At 37.6% G+C, this 19,201-nt stretch overlaps 1 protein-coding gene across 10 annotated transcripts in view; it reads right to left on the bottom strand.

Annotated features, from left to right (window-relative positions):
* EPS8 (EGFR pathway substrate 8, signaling adaptor) overlaps positions 1–19,201 on the bottom strand; it is a 129,249-nt gene that overhangs the window by 98,742 nt on the left and 11,306 nt on the right. For 4 of the 10 annotated variants that reach the window (XM_085543431.1, XM_015867683.3, XM_085543424.1 and 1 more), the window contains exon 2: positions 9,584–9,637. The exons of the other annotated variants lie outside the window; for them this stretch is intronic. The gene's annotated coding sequence lies outside the window, so the exon portion shown is untranslated. The remainder of the gene's footprint in view (positions 1–9,583; positions 9,638–19,201) is intronic. 10 annotated transcript variants of the gene reach the window in all.

The following is a 19,201-nucleotide window of genomic DNA, read 5'->3' as shown; positions in this document are numbered from 1 at the left end:
GCTAAAAAACAAAGTACCCAAAAAGAAAAAATAAGCAAACCAACCTAATTTCATTGTTTCAAAGCTCTTTATGTTGAAAACTTGTGACTGGTTTTGAAATTTCCACTTGAAAGCCAATTAAAGAAAAAAAGAAGTAGAAAAGGAATAAGTGGATTTCAATGGGGAGTCAGAGGTCCGCCTTTGCTAATGTGATTTTAGTCTTTGCAGTCCTGGACATCAACAAGGTTAATGAATAATGACGGTGCAAACAAAATATCAGATAATGATGAGGGGGAGGGAAGACTGAAATAATTTGTGGGTGGCTCTGATTGGACTTTCCTTGGATTTTCCTTCAATAGGAAAAAATGATGCCTCCTTAATTATAGGAAAAAGGCTTTACTAAAAAGATAAGACTGATGTGAAAATTGAAAAGCTTTACTCTTTGGATTCAAATGTATGGAAATGCAATGGTTGTGAGGTTTGTTAGGTTGTGTTTTGTTTTTCCATTAAATATAGATCTTTCTCAAAAACTGCATCCAAACGTGTGTGTAAAGCTTCACCTCACTTTAAAGCTCTTACAGCAAGAGATTTGTTCAGATAGTGTACAAGTTTGTTTTTATCACTCTCTGGGAATATTGCTTACTACAAGTTGGACTGCCTCCTACAAGGTGCATGGCATTTCCCTTCTAGTAAGAGCTCAAGTCAATAGAAGTTAGGCCACTTGAAGGATCAGCCTGATAACCTAACAGCATCACTCAAGATTTCCACTAATCGGCTCCACTGAATACATTATCAAAAGAGATTGCTGGAGATTTCCCACTATTTGATTATTACTGCACTGTGCACTTTTCCATCCCTGCTCTCACTCAGTCCCTGCAGTGCACATCAAATTTTCACGTGTTAAAAATGGCTAATGTAAGTGCATGAAATACACTGCTCTCTATACACTTCTAGATAGTAAGAGAAAGTAGCATAATAATACCCCTGTAAAAAATGTTAAACAAAAGCAAAGGTGACATTCCACTATGAAAGTCGCATGCAATTTCTCAGCTACGTGATGAAGAAAAATCCTTACTTTTAAAGAAAAAATCCTAACTTTTACAGCTCCTTCCCTGTAACATCCATGGCCACACAAGCCTTATTTATGTGACAGTTTCTACAATGTGACGTAACTGCTTCTGAAGAAGTGATATTTTATAAATAGCATTTATTGTTCTTTAGTTTATAGTCATCATTTCTATTATTCAATATTTTTCATCAGCAGGTCTCAAGTAGAGTTAAGAACTTGCAGATGTGGCTTACAAAGTGAAAGCACAATTATGAGGCAGAATTTACCCAGGAAACAGGAACTGAGATACTTAATCTCAGAAAGTAACCAAGAGATAATTTAAAATAAGGTATCTACAAAGAATAGCGCCTTTGCCAAGATACTGTTTGTATTGGTTTTGTAAAGAGGGGACAGAATGTTCTATTCCAAAGAACCACAAAATAAACTTCCTGAACCAATGCGAGCTTTATTTTTGCTTTTATTTAACCCAAGTAAATGTGGCTTAGCCAGATTTGCTTCATAAAAGAAAACAATTCAATTAATTTGGCATTGCCTTGTCCGGAAAAAGCACAGACACACTCCTCAAAGTGAATAGAACTGGCTACCTGAACAGAACTGGAACCACAGCTGCTTTGTGAAATTAGTAATAGACTGGAAGGAGGGTTTTTTTTGTCCATTATTTTTTATTTTAATTAACGATTTCTCCATAGCATTCCGAGCAGAACAATCAACTTCTTTAATGCTGTTATCTTCATGCACTCTAGGAGGGTCTGAGAGAGCAGAGATAAGAGATGTAGCATACTGAAACTGCAATGGAAAAAGAACTTGAGGTCATTGAAGACATTACTATTGTTGTTGTTGTAGAACTTTGTTCCTTAACTCAGCCACATTCTCCTTTAGAATAATAATAATAACAACAACAACTTCAAGTCAGCTTCTAGCAATTTTTACCTGTCAGGAGCTGATTTAGTTCACAGGAAAAAGCTTATTTGCAAGACAAAGAGAAAAGCGTCACTGGTGAGGTCATCACTGGTGAGGTCAAAAGAGACAACAGCTTGTTTAGTCTGATACTTTACAAAGTCTGTTTAGCAACAGCAATTGATTAAATAATAATAATCATATAATGGTCTGAACTCTCCCCCCTAGATAAGGATGTTGAGTCCCAAAGTTAAAAATTAATAAATAAATAAAAATCACTGATGTCTAGCTCTACAGCTGTTCCATTTATACACATAGCTTTTGTGAAAGTTTTGTGACTAACAGAAACCCTCATTTCACAAAACATACAAAGCAAAACTACTTCTAGAACCACTGCAAGAACCACACTGGTTACCAAAGTGCTGGACCGTTTTGTTTGAAACAGGCAAAAAGCCAAGAGATCTGGAATCCTCCACCAGGTCTGGATATTTTAAAAAGTCAGAAGCTTGTTAAAAGATCCTACACAAAAACAGTGTTTCAAAATGGTGTCCTACAATCCCACTATTGAAGCCATCCTGAATTGACCAATAAATTACCCCATGAATTGATACAGAGATGTCAGCAAGGCAACAAAGGGGGAAGATCTCATGGAAGGACAACAGAATGACACAGAAAATCTCATTTTACTTAAATTAATACAGTTTCCTAAATCTGAGTCTATCCTCACTGGTGTAGAAGTTCAAAATGGCTTTAGTTTTTTATTACTTTTATTGTTCTTCAGTTTTTTCTATGTTCTTTGTTTTGGCTGTTCATTAATGACAAACCTAGTTCATTAACAGCACAGTGATAAACAATTTCAGTGACTATTTACCTGTCACTATTTCCTCATCTACTTTTGCCTTTATGCCAGCTTTAACTTCTGGCAGAGTGAACAGTTAAACCTTTTTGGTTCCTTCTGCCACAATGTTTAAGCTTCCAGTTCTGCAAGCATGAGGTTTAATCGCTTGAAAAAAGATCACTGGCATTTTTATTCCATTTGATTTTAAAATGAGAAAAAGATGTGTATTAGTCTCTGGTTTTCTGAAAGTTATTTTCATATATCCAACTTCTAAATTTGAGTACGTAAAACTTAAACTGGCAGATATATTCATACACAGAACACTACTCTCCCGAACAGGATGGCATATCTTGGCAGTATTCCTAAAATGATTCCTTTTCTTAAGTGAAGAAATATTAATAGTAGAAGACTCACAGTAAGTCAGTAGACAGTTGGTCTTAAAATTCAATAGATGCAGGACTTCTTGTTAAAGCTGCCACAGAAATAGTTGACTTCAGGTATATGCATACAATAAACAAACAAACAGAAAAACTGAGAGAAATATATTTTTCAGGAAGATTAATGGTGTTTGAAGAATATAATCTGTGGACTTTAAAAAGATGTACATACAAGGTATCACAGCTCAGAACATGCACGTGGATGACAGTAGTTTGAGGACAAGTTCCCTGCCCACTCCAGAAAAGGGAGCACCCTTAAAAACTGATCTTGGACCTTTGGCAAGAGCTGACACAGTTTAAAAGATGTGTAGGAGGCATTATACATTGTACTGGAAAAAGGAACAAGAAATGTAATTGGTTGGGGGGTTTTGTGCTTTTTTGTTTTGCTGTTTTGTTTTTCTGAAAAGGAGCAGGAGAAGCAAGAAGAAGAAAGTGTCTTTCTAGCTGCTCTGAAGGGTGCTCAAAGCAGAGTGCTTAGCTCTATGCTCTCTGGCTTACAGTGGTCAATGTAAATACGAGAACATTCTAACTACTAATTGTCAGATATTGCCTTGTGGCAGAAACACCCATTATATCCGTGTTGACCATGCAGGAAGGTTTCATTCTTCAGCACAACTCAAAAACATTTCTTTTCCTTTCATCTTACCGCTAGTTTATAAGGAGACACTGTCTGGCCAGGGGCTTAGAGCAGTAGAAACTGGAACAGGAAATGTAACAGTGTGCATTCTTCTGGCCGGCCTTTTTTGTTCCATTTGATGACACTCCAAAGAAAGAGGGAAACAAGGACATGCATGGACGATGGCAAAATGGAATATCCATTCTGTGCACACCTCAGCACCAGAGCATTCCAGAACGCTTGCTGTCCTCTTAAAGCAAAGAAGGTGAACTTCCCCACCTGTCCTTCTTTTGCTCACCCTCTTGTACAATGGGAGCTAAAACAACTTGGGAAACTGTCCCACTGTACCCTGGAAAGTCAAGTTCCAATACTGCCCAGTATTCATATTTATATCAACAAAGTAACTTGATTAGAAAATTTGCTAATCTCACTTTGGATAGATTTGTTGTAGTTCTTTTGTCTTTTAAGACCTCTAGAGATATCAGAGAAGGAAGTCTGACAGACTGAAAGGGAATCTCCTCTCAAATAGAAGGATGGATGGAGGAACAGTTGGTAGGAAAACAGTCGTTAAGAAAGCTCAAAAAAATAAGTAAATTGCTGAAGATTTGTTTTAAACTGTATAAACTAATATCTGGTCACTTATTAGCCCCTCTTGATCTTACCACACTGCGGAATTCCATCATCAGGATGATCTTTATATCTTCTGTATATCAAGGAAAGCATAAAAGTTGTACAGCCTTTTGCAATCACTTGTATAAGAAAAAGCACACAGGTTTCTGCATCAGTACACTCAGGGGATTTTACCACACTATGGCTGCTAAAGTAATAAAAGTTATTTTAAGTACAGACTGATATAATAAATCATTTTCAGTGCCAATAAGTTTATCTTTGCAGCTGAGAAGCAGGGTGAGGTTCCCCCATCATAACGTAATCTGAAGCCGGTTCCAAGCTGTATCAAAACTTACAATCATGGAATTTTTATCCCAAGAGGAGATAGAGCACAGCACACACACGATCTCTGAGTCATCTAAAACTTTTATCAAGCTCATATAGCTTTTCTTCTTACTCAAGCACTTCAGTTTATAGTTCATACACTCCAAAAATAATAATAAAAAGAAATAATAATAAATAAATAAATAAAATAAAAACCAACAGAATCAACCAGATGCTTTCTATCAGCATGTCCTTTCCTCTTTCTGGGAGTCATAAACAAGCAGACTATCAAAACAATTGGACGCTGAGATCTTCAGTTCATCTCCCCATTTTCTCAAATTCTGTTTCCCACCTATGCCTTTAAACTTGTCCCTGTTTGCCATCACTGATATTAGACCTCATCTGTTCCACTGTGATCAAAGCATTACACCACAAGCAATGTTTTCCAGACCTTTCTGATATTACCCATCAAGGTAATAAAGTCTCCACTCTAAGTCAAAGCAATCGGTTCTGAGACTCAAAACCTGTGATCTTTTCTATTCCACTCCATCACTGGTATTAACCACAGCCTTTGAACTCATTATTATCTCCTGTTGGACCACTACTTTCAGAATTATTGGCTTATTAGAATGCAATGTGCTTTACTGTTACAAGTTAAATCATCCTGAAAATCAATGCAACTATGAAAAAGCAAGGTTTGTAATAGCTTGTATTAGTCCAGTAGTAAACTGAAATTAAAAAGTACAAACCAGTTTCCAGGCCAACTATCACATCTTAAAAGAAGAAAAAAAAAAAAAACAACACGTGCTTCTGACCAAAGAAGACTCAGAAATCTAAAGTGTGCCTAGTCTGCAACACAGACAAGGTGGCAATTTTCTTGAGGCTGCTTTCCTTTATAAGAAACCACCACAGCACTTCTAATAGAGCGTAACTGTTAAATCCTATTTAAAACAAAACAAAAAAACATACTCAAGCAACAAAAAAAACCACCTTTTTATACTACTTATTGCTACTTTACTGCTATTGCTGTTGGGGCCATTGCACTAATATGCATCAGCAGGAGTAACCCTGAGCAGGACCCTGGTCATGCCAGAGAACTGAGTACTCTGGGAGGTAGGTATTTCTCTAGACCTCGGGATAAACAGACTTCTCAGATCCTGCAAAAGAATAACAAACATGATGGTTCTTTTGTTGTAAAATAAGGTCTGCTGGCTCTGTTTCACATAGGTGATGACTGGTACTACCAATGGTCAAGTACTCAGATGGAACCTTGTAACAGAATATAGTAAACTAACCTTAATCCATTTACATTCCTTTAATCCAACTCCTCCCAGTCTGAGCTAGGATTCAGATCTCTAAAAGGCCCTGCTTGTTAAAAAATAAACAACAGAAGAATAAGATCCATCTCTTACCTCTTATAAATGTTTCCTTGCTAATGTTTCTTTTACTGAAGCCTACCAAAACGTAATCGTCTACATAATGTCTTGCAGTACTATCCTACAAACTAAGGGAGTACAAAAAGAGTATCTTCATATTTAATCACTTAAAGTATTACCTTCCAATTTTTCCAAACACCTTTCTTTCTTTGATCTATAATTCAAGAACAAGAGGGTTTATTCTTAATCTAGTCCTTGCTTCTTTTTGACCCTCTTAAAACTACTTGCCTGTAGTTTTTCTTGTCCTACTGCTATGAAGCTGATTCTGCAGTATGGCACATTCAAGTATATTAGGAACTCTGACTGACATTCATGTTGGGCCAAAAGCAGGATTTACATCACAAACAAAAAAAGCAAATTCTGGACTAAATGATTACAAGTAAAAAAAAAAAAAAAAAATGCAGAAAGCCCAAATTCCCTGCAGAAGAATATATATATATATATATATATATATATATATATATATATATATATATATACCAGTATACTGGTATATATATATATATATACAGTGACCAGCCACCCAGCAAGACAAATTTAGAGTCACACAGCCAGAATAAGGAGCTACATGATCAAAAGGGGCCTTTCGAACATCCCAAAGCAAAACCCTAGAAAGCTAGACAAAAGCCAGCCCCCATAAACTTTCCTGAGGATGTCTAAAACTTTTTCTTGCCAATATCCACAAAGTATTTTAATTGTACTTATTTTTGTTCACTTCATAAAGTATTTCCAACACTTAACATACTCAAATACAAAAAAACTCTGAACAAGCATTTCCTAATCCACTGTTTCCCCATTTTAATCTCACTACCAGAAGTTTACTGGGAAAAGAACAGATAAATAAAAGCAGAAATCCACCATTTAAAACAGTACAAATCAACTTGTATGCATTCAACGCTAATTTTAGACTTGTAATTCTAACCATAAAATATCTTTTTCACAGTACCGGATCAAAAAAACAAAGCAAATAAGCAAAAAAAAAAAAAAAAAAATCAAGAAAAGTGCAGATAAAACACTGTTTGCTATAGGCCAAAAGATGTTATGCCCAAACTTCGCACAGGGAGTTAAATCTGAGGTCAAAATACAAAACTAAAAGTTGGAGGCTATAATGGAAAGACAAGTCCCATAATGTGAATCTTTTATATACATATTACCCCACCTGGAACAAAAGCAGAACATTATTTCCATGCTTAGAACAGGTTTACTTCATCTACTAGCACAAGTGTTTTTATTCCATCATCATCATCATCATCTCTCTCTCCTTTCACCAAACAGGAACAGAAACTTGTGAACGTGTCGCACTGAGAAGGGCATCCCTACAGGAAGAAAATGTTACTGGCTCTCCCTGGAAGTCTCATTTATTTGGAACATTATAAAAAACAGAGAAGAGAGCCCTGCTTAACCCTAGTGAGCAAAGCAACACCAAACTGGAAGCCAACACTTGCCAACTGTTAGCAGATGTGATGAGGTGAGAACCTCTAGTAGTCTCTGCAGGAAATCAGGTAACCCCCTGCATTATTTACATAGCCAAAGCAGTGTTGTTTGTCCCTTCAAAACAATGTGTACACCATTATTAGAACTTTAGATCCTGGCTGTGACCACAGACTCCCTCTGTTTGGCAAGAAGAAATAAAGATGACTAAAATAAAAGAAGGATGCTCAGGCGAGATGCACAGGGAAAAGAGGAAAAAGAAACCTTTCAGTGCCTCATGACCCTACCCAGGAGGAAACTTTATCACTCCACAGGAGGCTGAAAACACTGTTGCCAGTGCGGTACCTCACCACAAAAAAGCCAATGGTGAACCAGATAGTTCAGGTCACTCAAAAGGGACATGGATATGTGAAACACATAGCTTATGTCAATGGAATACACCAATCACAAGTTGCACTAAAGCTTCTACAAACTATTTTAGAACTAGAGGAATGAAGAAATTGACCAAAGCAAGAAATAAATAACAGCCTGTAATATGGACGTTTAGAAGAAAGACTGAAGTTAATACTGTCTTTCATAGCTTTAAAGCACTGAAATCTAATTTCAGGCATTGTTGATTACATTTGCTGCATATCTGTGCATAAATTTCATTATGAGACACAAAGAGATACGCAAAAACACATAGCATGACATTTAGAACCAGATTTAGAGAGATGCCTTGTTGGTGTGAAAGAAGGCAATATTGCCTGCCAAAGACAAACACTCCCAGAAAGCTTCTATTGCATTTAAATCAAAAGAGCAGTTCTCCTCAGAAATAATCAATCAATAGATCTAAATATCCTAAACTGATGTCTGTTTTATTAAAAGGCAGATACTCTCAGGAGATTAAATAATTCTGCATGGTCCCACATCTGAGTGTTCCGAGTGCAGGAATTTAACAGAAGTTTTAAGTCAACTTAAGAATGCATACAAAAATATTCTTACATAAAAATGGCCACCACCTTTATCACTTTTAACTTCGACTGTTTCTAGCATACAGAATCACCCACTATTACTTTCATCTCTGATATTAATGCTACCTTTAATGCCACCAATTTGACTCTAACAATTTATACTAGTATAACAAGACAGGCTTATTAAATGAACTTTCAAGCTACCAATCTGAAAAACATCCTTCCCATGAAGACAAAAGCACAGTTGTCAGTGTATTATTGAAAGTCTAGCATTGGTCTAAAATGATTAAATTAAAATGTATTTTCAGAAAAATAAATACAAAACATATCCACATTTTACTTGGAAAAAGTAATGGTCCGGTCATATAATGATCCTTCAAACCTTTAAACCCTACAATATTTTCTTTTTTTCTTTTGGTTCCTTCCTCTTCAAATTTAATTAAGATTAATCTATCGGCCTCTCTGGATTTGGACAAATGTAAGTACTATATTATGCTAAAAATTCAATCTTTGATTAAAGAGCTCAGGTAACTCCATGGGGACCCTCATGTCCTTAAGAAAGTTAATCCTCATGTAAGCACTGTGGGTTCAAATTCTGGGCCCTTCAGAATGAGCACACTAAGCACTTTCCAATCCAAAAGAAAACAAAGATGCAGCAGTTTCCAAATCTCAGCAAAGAATTAGCAGAATAATAGCTAAATGTGCAGTGAAAAGACTCTTTCTCTTGAAAGTCATAATCGCATCTTTCTACATAAGAGATGATTGTGTTAACCAGAGCACCATTTATTCTATTACACTAAATATTGCCTCAGGATCTCAACCAACCATGAGATGACAAGGCTACATGCCAATTCATTAAGTTATTTCAGAAAAATGATGCTCAGGCCAGCATTTCTAAGCTCTAAATTGTTCTTTATAGGAAATTAATGTAGATAAAGAATGATTTTGAGTACGGCAGCACAACAAAGATAGATTACTCAGTCTGTACACATACCTTCTTCCATGTGAGACTAACGTAGCTATTCTGCTGAGGGATGACACATTCCACCTACAGATGAAAAACGCATAAGTATTTGTCTGTGATAGTTTTAAGTTTTACCTTGTAGTATATTAGTCATAAATTAACCCGTCAATTATTTCCTTAGCTGTGGTATCAAGCCAAGGACTTCACAAGATCTATTCTATACTCCACAGATTGTAAAGGAAACAATATTAAAACCAATTCTCTCAGGAAAACTAGGCAGGAAGATGCTGTATTTACAGAAATGGGAGTTTAAGTCACTTGGCTCATTTTTTTAGCAGTCATTATTTATATGAATACTGACAATGGTGTGATGGTTGCTGAGACACACTGATGTCCACGTGTGGCTGGAAGTTTAAATATACAGTTCCTCCCTGTTCCTACAGCAAGTAACAACACCATGGAGAGGCTTCATCTCTAAAATTCAACTGGTTTACATGAAACTGCCAGAAATGAAGACTGCTTTCAGAACCATATACAGTGGGCACAGATTATTTCAGAAAAGAAATGCTCATTACTGAGCTGCAAAAGTACTGCAACAAGGGGAAAATGAAAACATTACGTTCAATCATTCGTCTTCCTGAGGAAACTAAAAATGTTTTGCATTCAAGACCTACTCAGAGACATAATAATACAATGATTCCCAGCACTAAAAACACAGCACATTTTTCAGCCTCATTATTTCCTAGGTGCTTATGTTTTGTTTGCACTACAGCTGCACAATGCTGATACAACAAAGAGTCTGTCAACCTTAAAAATCATATTTGAAAGTTCCAGTGAAACATGATTGTGTGTTACTCAGGTTACATGTGGATTCTTCCTGACAGTGTGAAAGATGACAGTTCTCTAGCCAGGCAAGAAAATAATGGTTTCCTCATGTATTGATGCTCAGACAGTTCCTAAAATCTAACTTTAGCTTGGCACATTGCTTTTCCACAAATCTGCAAATCTTTTGTGATTGTGGAGTATTATTTTCACTATGAATCTCCTTGCAAAACTGGGAATGAAAACCCCATTCCTCTGCCATAACACACACAGAACTCCAAGCCCATTTTATGGAAAATAGTTAAGTGCAAATACCAGAGCATAGCAAGAGACACTGGACCTCTCTGCTTAGATTGTACCCAAAAGAGCAAGAAAAACATTTAATTGCCTGCACTTCTTATTTGTCCCCTTTGCAAGCTCTTAAAAAACCTACATCTTCACGACACTCCAAGTTAAGCAAGACTGCAGAACAAGGAGAGGGTTGGGCAAATGTTTCCATCTAAGTTTGCATGAAGGAAGGGAAATACCTGCAGCTTTACATAGTTGGTCTCAATCAGTGTCCCGAGGGTATAAAATATAGCCATTCTACCTTACTGAATGGTTATTTGCATTCAAGTCAGGGCTGAGATGCAAAGCATCAACAGATTTCTAACTATAACCATGTAAAATATTACCTCACTCTCAAACATCAAAGATCATAAAAGAAAGGAAGAACTCTGGATCCTTAACTCCAGGAAAGGCAGAAAGCTGAGTACTTGCACTGTATTTTGAGATACTTATCAACTTTAAGAGAGAATAATTTACCTGGGGCTTCCAAGTTGGTAAGAGAGTTGGTTTGCAAACATGTCTCAGCACAATGCCTCAAGTCACCACCCTAAACTTTTTTTATATCTCTAGCCTTGAGCAACTTCAACTTGTTTACTAAAACTAGCTCAAACAAAAACCCACAACAAAACAAAAATTAACCCCCCTCAGCTGCAAGGGAATATTCTCCAAGGACAAAGAACCGTCAGTGTTACTTCAGAAACAGATTTTCCACTGCACTTCAAAAACAAAAGAAATAAGAAAGGAAAAAAATAAAATAAAATGAAGAATCACCTCAAGATAACTGGCATATGAAAGATACAGAATTTTTTCTCCCTTGAATTAGACAAGGGGTTTCCTACATATCAGAAAGTTATGGAAAGCCCATCACAAGCAGAACCCAAAAGAAGTTTTTGCCCAATAAAGGCCCATCTGCTCCTTATTTTTACCCAAAAGCCACCACAGCCATCATTCAATGCTGCATATAAACTGATGAAAAGTAGGCAATGGGAAGCTACCAGCTGGAATATTTAATGGGTAAATATTTACAGATGTTGTAACAAACCTAGCAAAAAATAATTACATACCTTAAAAAAGTTAAAAAATAGGAGGTTGCTGGGATCTGTCTACGTTAGAAAAGACAGTTTTAACATTATCAGTTAGGCTGGCAAGTTTGCACACAAAGCACACCTACAACCAATAGCTGAGAGTGCTGTCCCTCACAGCCATTCTCTCTCACCCAAACATATCCCACTACATGAGAACCCCTCTACAAACAGCTTACATATGGTGCTAAACCCCTCAGCCAGGATGGTTTAAAAAGAAAGAAAGAAAAAAACACCAGAGTAATTTGATGCAGCTGCAAGCTCAGAGAGGCACCCAGCCCATCATCTGCGATCAGGCCTGTGCTCCGCTGTGCTGAACGCTCAGGGCACTGGCACGGTTGGCCCACAGCCCTACCACAGAGTGAATGCAAAAACATCACCCAAAGAAAGAGAGAACTTCTTACACAGAAGAAGAAAGAGCAGCCGTCACATTCTTGCATGTGGGAGATGCCTGTAACTTAAAAATGAAGCCTCTTTTGATTAAAGCTCTGCAAGAGAGCATAGACTTGAAAGAGGAGGGAACTAATCTCGCTAACACGACAGTATATTACACAATGGCTCCTAAGAGTTCCACCCCATCAGGGTTTCCTCCTTTCCTTTAAGCACATGAGCAGTCCCTTCACTTGTTCTCAGCACAGGAACAGGGTGTTGATGATGTGCCTGAGCTGCCCTGGACAACATCCAGGCTCTGACGCCTGGCCTCTGAGGTGCTGCAAGGCACAGACACAGCTGGGCACAGGATGGCAGCTGGAACCTCTCCCATGTGCACGAGAAACACCAGCACAGCATCCCTGGTTCTTCACGCAACACAGAGTGAGGATGAAGGCACGTACTAATGGGATACAACACAGCAAGGGAATACTTCTTAATACACCCCAGATGTGTTTTATGGGAGCTCAGAGACTTACAACATTTCATGAGGACTAGAAAATACTATGAAATATGCACACCTAACTCAAGTCCCAAATCGGATGTATAGTGTCCAGTTACCATAGCAACTTTTTTTTTTTTTTTCAAGCTCCAGGATCATTTGGGTTTCCAATTTTCTGTACTAATGCAGTTGTGAGAACAAAACAGACAAGGTAGCTACTGCTACAGCATTATTTCAAGTGCCAAAATAAAATAGAATAAAATGATTACATTTAAGATTGCACTCTTTTTTTTCTCCTTACCCCAAAGGTCAAAATAAAGCACTTGTGCACAATAGATAGTCCAAAGTGTCATAAAGGTCATATAGGACAACAAGATGGTCACTGTGAGCTAAAATCTTTACATATAGCACATATCTATAAGGTAAAAACACATGTTTTTAGAATGTTGCTTCACTGAATCATGGAATGATTTGGGTTGGAATGTTCTGAAAGGTCACTGAACTTCAACGCCCTGCCATGGGCAGGGTTGCCACCCACTAGGTCAAGCTGCTCCTTATTTAGTATAAGAGTTGTAAAAATCTGTAATGTATAATGTGAAACAACCTCAAAGTCAGATCAGGTAAGACAGGTCACTAACTCCTAAAGGAAACAAGACTATTTGGAAAAGATCTCCCATTCAGTAGCTAGCATCATTGCTCTAGTAACAGAATACCACAGTTTCTATCTGAGCTCAAGTCTCAGAACTATGTTACAAAAAGCAAATTTTGCTACTTGAAGTAGCATTCTTTTCCCAGTCCTGTGCTGTAGACTACTTGCTACAATGAAAACATCCTTCTTTATAAGCCTTTTTGTGAATGACCATCTTAATTATTTACCTTGAGCTTCTCAGGAATTCCTTACAATTTTCAACTGATTCACCATCTCCTCTTATTTACTGTTCGGTTCTGAATTTGTTACTTGTTCAAAGTATCTTCATTTTACTAATGGATGAAAATTGATTCTATTCCTTCAAATACAGTTGCAGTGCTTAACTGCAGCAGCTGGCAAAAATAGCTATCAAAATGTACTTTATTTAAGGATAAATGGAAATAAAATGTATCTAGTTATTATCATAGAGAAAAAAAATCTGATGTTCCTGTAAGCTGTGAGTCACTGAGTTATTTGGTCTTGTTTTTAATTTATTTTAAAGGAATCTTAACAACATTTTTTTCTTTCCTTCAGGAAATCTTAGGGTTGCAAAACTTCCTTTTCCTCCCAGTAGTATATATTACCTGTCAAGGAAGGAAAGGGTCTCCAAATAAATGCATGAAAGGTTAAGAGAACTGAAAGCTTACTCAAAGAAAGGCTGATAGTTAAACAGCTAGTCACAAGTTTTATCTGTTATAGAAAAATAAATTGGTTATTGAGATGCAGTACTGAAGGGAAGATTAAAATCTGTTAGTCGCACCTAGTTTATCCCAGTCATCACCATCGCCTTAACAATCACCTTTGCATCATTTGTCAGCCATCAGTTTCAGAGAAGTTCATTGTATTTCTGCTGCGATTGAAACTCTACTTATGGAAAAAAGAAAAATGTTAAATCAAGATTTGGCTGTAACTATTACTTAAGTTCTGTTTACTGAGTAAGTAAACATTTAAGAGTATATGTTACCTCCAAGTCACAGAGATGTTAACCAGTGGTGCAACTGCATCGCAGCACTGGAATTAAGACTCAGCTACAACTTAGTCAGAGGAAAGAAAAAAGAAAATATATATATATAAAAATACCACTTTGTCAGTTTACTGTTACAGTTGCAGGAACACTGGTTGCTCATTTTAGCACATTTTAGTGAAGGTGCTGTGAGTCAAAATGCTTCAACTATAAACATGCTCCAGGCTTGTATTTAGGCACAGAAGTGCCTCAACAGGTGAAAACGATCTCTGCTCAGGGAGTATATTTAGACATATCAGAGTAGAAGAATAATTAATAAATTAAAACACTATTTTGACTTGTGAGAAGAGCATTGGCAGTACTGTGCAAGTTGGCCAGGGACTCCTGCTCTTTTGGCTCATGGCCTGTTTAGATGAGAAAAAGCCATCATATGCCAGCAGTGCTTGTATATCCTGAGCACTTCAGATCCTTTAAAGATAGATAGGGAGTGAGGGCCACCATTCTACAAGTCTGTATTTTTAAAAATCACTTTGCATGCCTTCAGTGTGTGCATGGGCTCTCAAAAGTCATTACAGAGGCACAGTATTCAGCCAGAGTTTGGCATCTGCCCTCTTAAAGGTCTCATTTCTCAAATCCTCTCCCCCCTCCACCAAAAAAAAAAAAAAAAAAAAAAAAAGACTATTTCCAACTGAAGTCTCCTTTTTAGAACAAGACTTAGTGTCTTCCATATTGTAATCTGTAGCTGATGCACTGAATTATTGTATTAAACTCTTACATTCAGATACAGCATCTTCTTCAACTGGTCAAAATGCCATAACCTTCTTTGAGTGCCCTGCAAGCAAAACACTCAACACAGCCCTGAGCTGCAGTTCAGCCTCCACCCCCAATTGTCCAAGCTCTCATGACTACAGTCACTTCTTCCTTTACTCTCGGGAACAAAATCTGAATTTTAATGCTAATGCCTAGAGTTTCCTCTTTGTTAGATGAACCAGCATATCCATCCACAACACTAATAAGTTGAAATGAGTAGTGACAGTTTCCAGTCATGCAGAAGCATAGGCAGACTCAGATGTCATTCTCAAAATGGCGGCTGACTTCTGAGATAGCATCACAGTACAATCGCCAACAAAGATATCTATTTTTAAATGTCTCATTAAAATCCAGGGCAGACTGAAGTGCCTGAAAGCAATAGGATTAGTAGGGAATAATTTAAAAAAAAAAAAAAGACAAATAAAATAAAATAAAATAAAATAAAATAAAATAAAATAAAATAAAATAAAATAAGGTATATTTCACACATTAGCAAACCCATTAGAATCCCAAAAAAGATAAAGCAGTCTTAGTTTGGAACAAAAGTACTCGCCTTCATGAGGAAAAGCAACTTACTGTTAATTCAAGATAAAAATCATACTACTGGAGGTGAGCCAGTTCATTGTTTTCACAAGACTTAGCAGACTGAACTCAAGATGACAGAGGAATCCCAGGGCTTTGCAGAGGAGGGACAAAAGCCATTAGCTCTAGTTTCCTGAGTGGCAGCACTGATGTTCCCCACTCCACACCTCTGCTTGCCACCACTGTCAACAGTTCAGCTTGTTATCATAGCTGAGGAATTAATGTGCTAGAACAACTATTACATTTTTCACTATTTGGTTGCTAACCATACCCATTTTCACTCAAAGCAATACATCTGGATAAAACATATAGAAGCAAAATGATATGAAAGCAAAAATATACAGAGGCAAAAGCCATTTCTTCTGCCCCATCCATACACTAGATGTTATGAAAAACACAAAAATGTCCTGCTTACAAACAGTTACATACTTCCAATTCAACTGTTAGCTTTACAGGGATAAGTCTAGACAGAAAGAATTGAGTGGAAGCAAATTCAAGATCTTCTTGATAAGAGACACTGAGAACTCTCCTAACTCTCAACAGTCATATACTCCTTACTCCCCAGTCAACAGCTGTAGTTTCTTAATCTTCACATCACTCACCACCTCTAGAACACCTACATATACAGTGCCAATACACAATCGTGACAGCTGATCCTTTGGCCTAGCAAGCAGCTGGAAACTGTGATAGATGGAAATGGAAAAGAGATTATACTTTGCAAGAAATGGATAGCACAGCACAGCATAGCACAGTACAGCATAGCACGTGGCAGAACTGAATAGTGACACTGAGAATGAAATGCCACACTTCATTAATTAGCTTTTCAGAAATTTGAGGTTGCCAGCCTTACATACAAATGACCTCATTTCTTTTTAATAAAATAAACAGTCCCAAAAGAGAGAAGTTAATCCTCACATTTACTTCATCAGAATATGGGAAGTGAGTGAATATGAAGTGAATATGAGCCAGCAGTGTGCCCAGGTGGCCAAGAAGGCCAATGGCTTGGATCAGGAATGGTGCGGTGAGCAGGACTAGGGAAGAAATCCTGCCCCTGTACTCGGCATTGGTGTGGCCTTACCTCGAGTACTGTGTTCAGTTCTCATGCGCTTACAGCAAGAGCGGTGTTGGTCTCTTCTCACTGGTGACAGGTGACAGGATGAGGGGAAATGGCCTCAAGTTGCACCACAGTAAGTTTACGCTGGATATCAGGAAAAACTTCTTTACAGAAAGGGTTGTTAAGCTCTGGAATAGGCTGCCCAGGGAGATGGTTGAGTCACCATCCCTGGATGTGCTTAAAAACCATTTGGATGTGGTGCTCAGGTACATGATTTAGCAGAGGGCCGTTAGAGTAGTGTGGCTAGGTTGTGGTTAGACTCAATGATCTTTACGGTCTTTTCCAACTTGAGCAATTCTATGATTCTATGAAGTGCCCAAAATTTGTCAATTAGCACTCACATCAATCTTTGAATTTCCACCTCTCCTCCAAAGTCTACAGCTGAACAGAGTACAACCAGAATCAACCTATGCAAACCTGTGTATTACAGCAATTTCAGACTCTCTTAGCTATACAGACTAAAGATGGTATACATTTTGAAACTACTTTAAAGTTTTCACTACAGTGTCACACCAATGAGATAGAATAATACCTGAGGTCTGCAGAAGAACTTTAAAAAATAATCCCTCTCCCCTACAACTGAGGACCATTACTGAGATTCATCAGGAACCATTTCCAATAGGACTGAAGAATACATTCACACTGGTCAAGATGGGTTTCAGACAATCCTCAGTCAGCTTCGAAACAAGATTTCTGCTTCCCACATCCAACAAACAGGGGGAAGAACACATATTGCTAAGCTGCAAACATTTGAATTCTACTGCAAACCAGGCCCTACAGTTTATCAGATACACAGTACATGAACTGTATTATTTTCTGGAAATTATTAACAGCTGAAGGCATATACACATAACCAGATGTTTTTTTTTTTCCCCTAGGAAAGACACTATAGATGAAAAAAATATATATGCATCATTTGTAATACTGGACAGAAACTGGCAAACTGTTTACGCAGAATGTATACACAAATGGTCCTAAAGACATAAATGATAAAAAGCAAGAGAGGGCAAAGGCCCTGCAATATTTTTTTTCGGCCAAAACATTTCTCTAGTGATGTAATGTGTCCAGAGTGAAGAGTGCAATTTAGACCAAGAATGTTAGTCACACATGGTTTATAACCAGTGAGTTCAACACCACCAACTCAATGCCTATGAAAAATCATTTTTGTCCAACAAAATAACCCCAAGTTCCAGATCTGCATCAGTTTAAGGTCTTTTGATTCCTGAAGGCATGTGTCTATCACAGGGGAATATCTGGAAGACTTCCCTATTTCTACAAGTCATCATGGCAACAGCACTGCCTCAGAACATTTCATCATTACTGGCAGGAGAGTCCCACGCTGGGCAGGCAAGAAGTGAGCACATAAGGAGCAAGGTCTAATCTAAAATTCCAATGCACTTTCCTGTGCATCCTAAAGAAGTCATTGCACAAAAAATTTGTGAAGGAGACTTTAAGACCAAGCAGGACTTGCATCAGTTGTGACATTCCAATGTAAGTCATTGTGAATTTAATTTACTAAACTGCCTGAAGTAACAGCTGTGAATCTTGTACAATAGCAGCTATAGAGAACATATGACTATAGAGAAAAAAACATTATTGCTGGCATTATTGGGAGTACTACGGCAGCATGCATCTGGACATCCACGTCACCATACAACAATATCTCCAAAGTTCAGGAGGTAGAAAGGCCCAGACTTGATCAGATCTGCCAAGGTGGAGATAAACAGGAACCCCACCAATACTTCCACAGTACTTCCCACAGGGCAATACAGCCTTTAACTCTTCAAAAATGTTTTCCAACCAAATGTCGTGGTCAGCCACGTGAGCCAAAAATGGTTACGCACAGAAGTTTATATAATGGTTCAGAAAGAGATTCAAGCTTATGCAGTTTATACAGTGAAGCATGAAAAGAATGGACAGGCTCCAGCGTCATCTGCTTTTAGCCTACGAGGTTTTGGGGAAAGGCCTATATGCAGAGGAGTAAACCTGTATTGCGTTTGCCAAGTGCCAAAAATATACATAAATACAAACAACAGTACCAAGGGAGTAGCACCGCGCTCTGGTATTCACACAATTCCAGCACGGAACCACTAGAAATTCGCTAACGTACTTAGTGAGAAAAACCAACAAGTACCAGAGGCAACCAGTTTAAATTTATGTGTTTACCCCGGACAAAGAGGAAGGACAAGAAATCTTGGTTTATATTTTCCTACCAGAAAGAGCAGGGCAGAAGATCTCCTCCCTTGTACACTCTGAAGGTCAAACCAAATGAGGAAATGATCTGCCATGGTCTTAAATAGGTCTTATAATCTATAAGACTTAAAAATACATATTATGTTTAAATAATAAAATTCTCTTGAAATTGCTGGTACAATAAGCCATCATTCA

Source organism: Coturnix japonica, chromosome 1, assembly GCF_054131305.1.
Source record: "Coturnix japonica strain WE chromosome 1, WE-NBRP24, whole genome shotgun sequence".
Classification (NCBI taxonomy): Eukaryota; Metazoa; Chordata; class Aves; order Galliformes; family Phasianidae; genus Coturnix; species Coturnix japonica.
The sequence above is the reverse complement of the archived record's forward strand: the minus strand, read 5'-3'. Positions and strand labels throughout refer to the sequence as shown.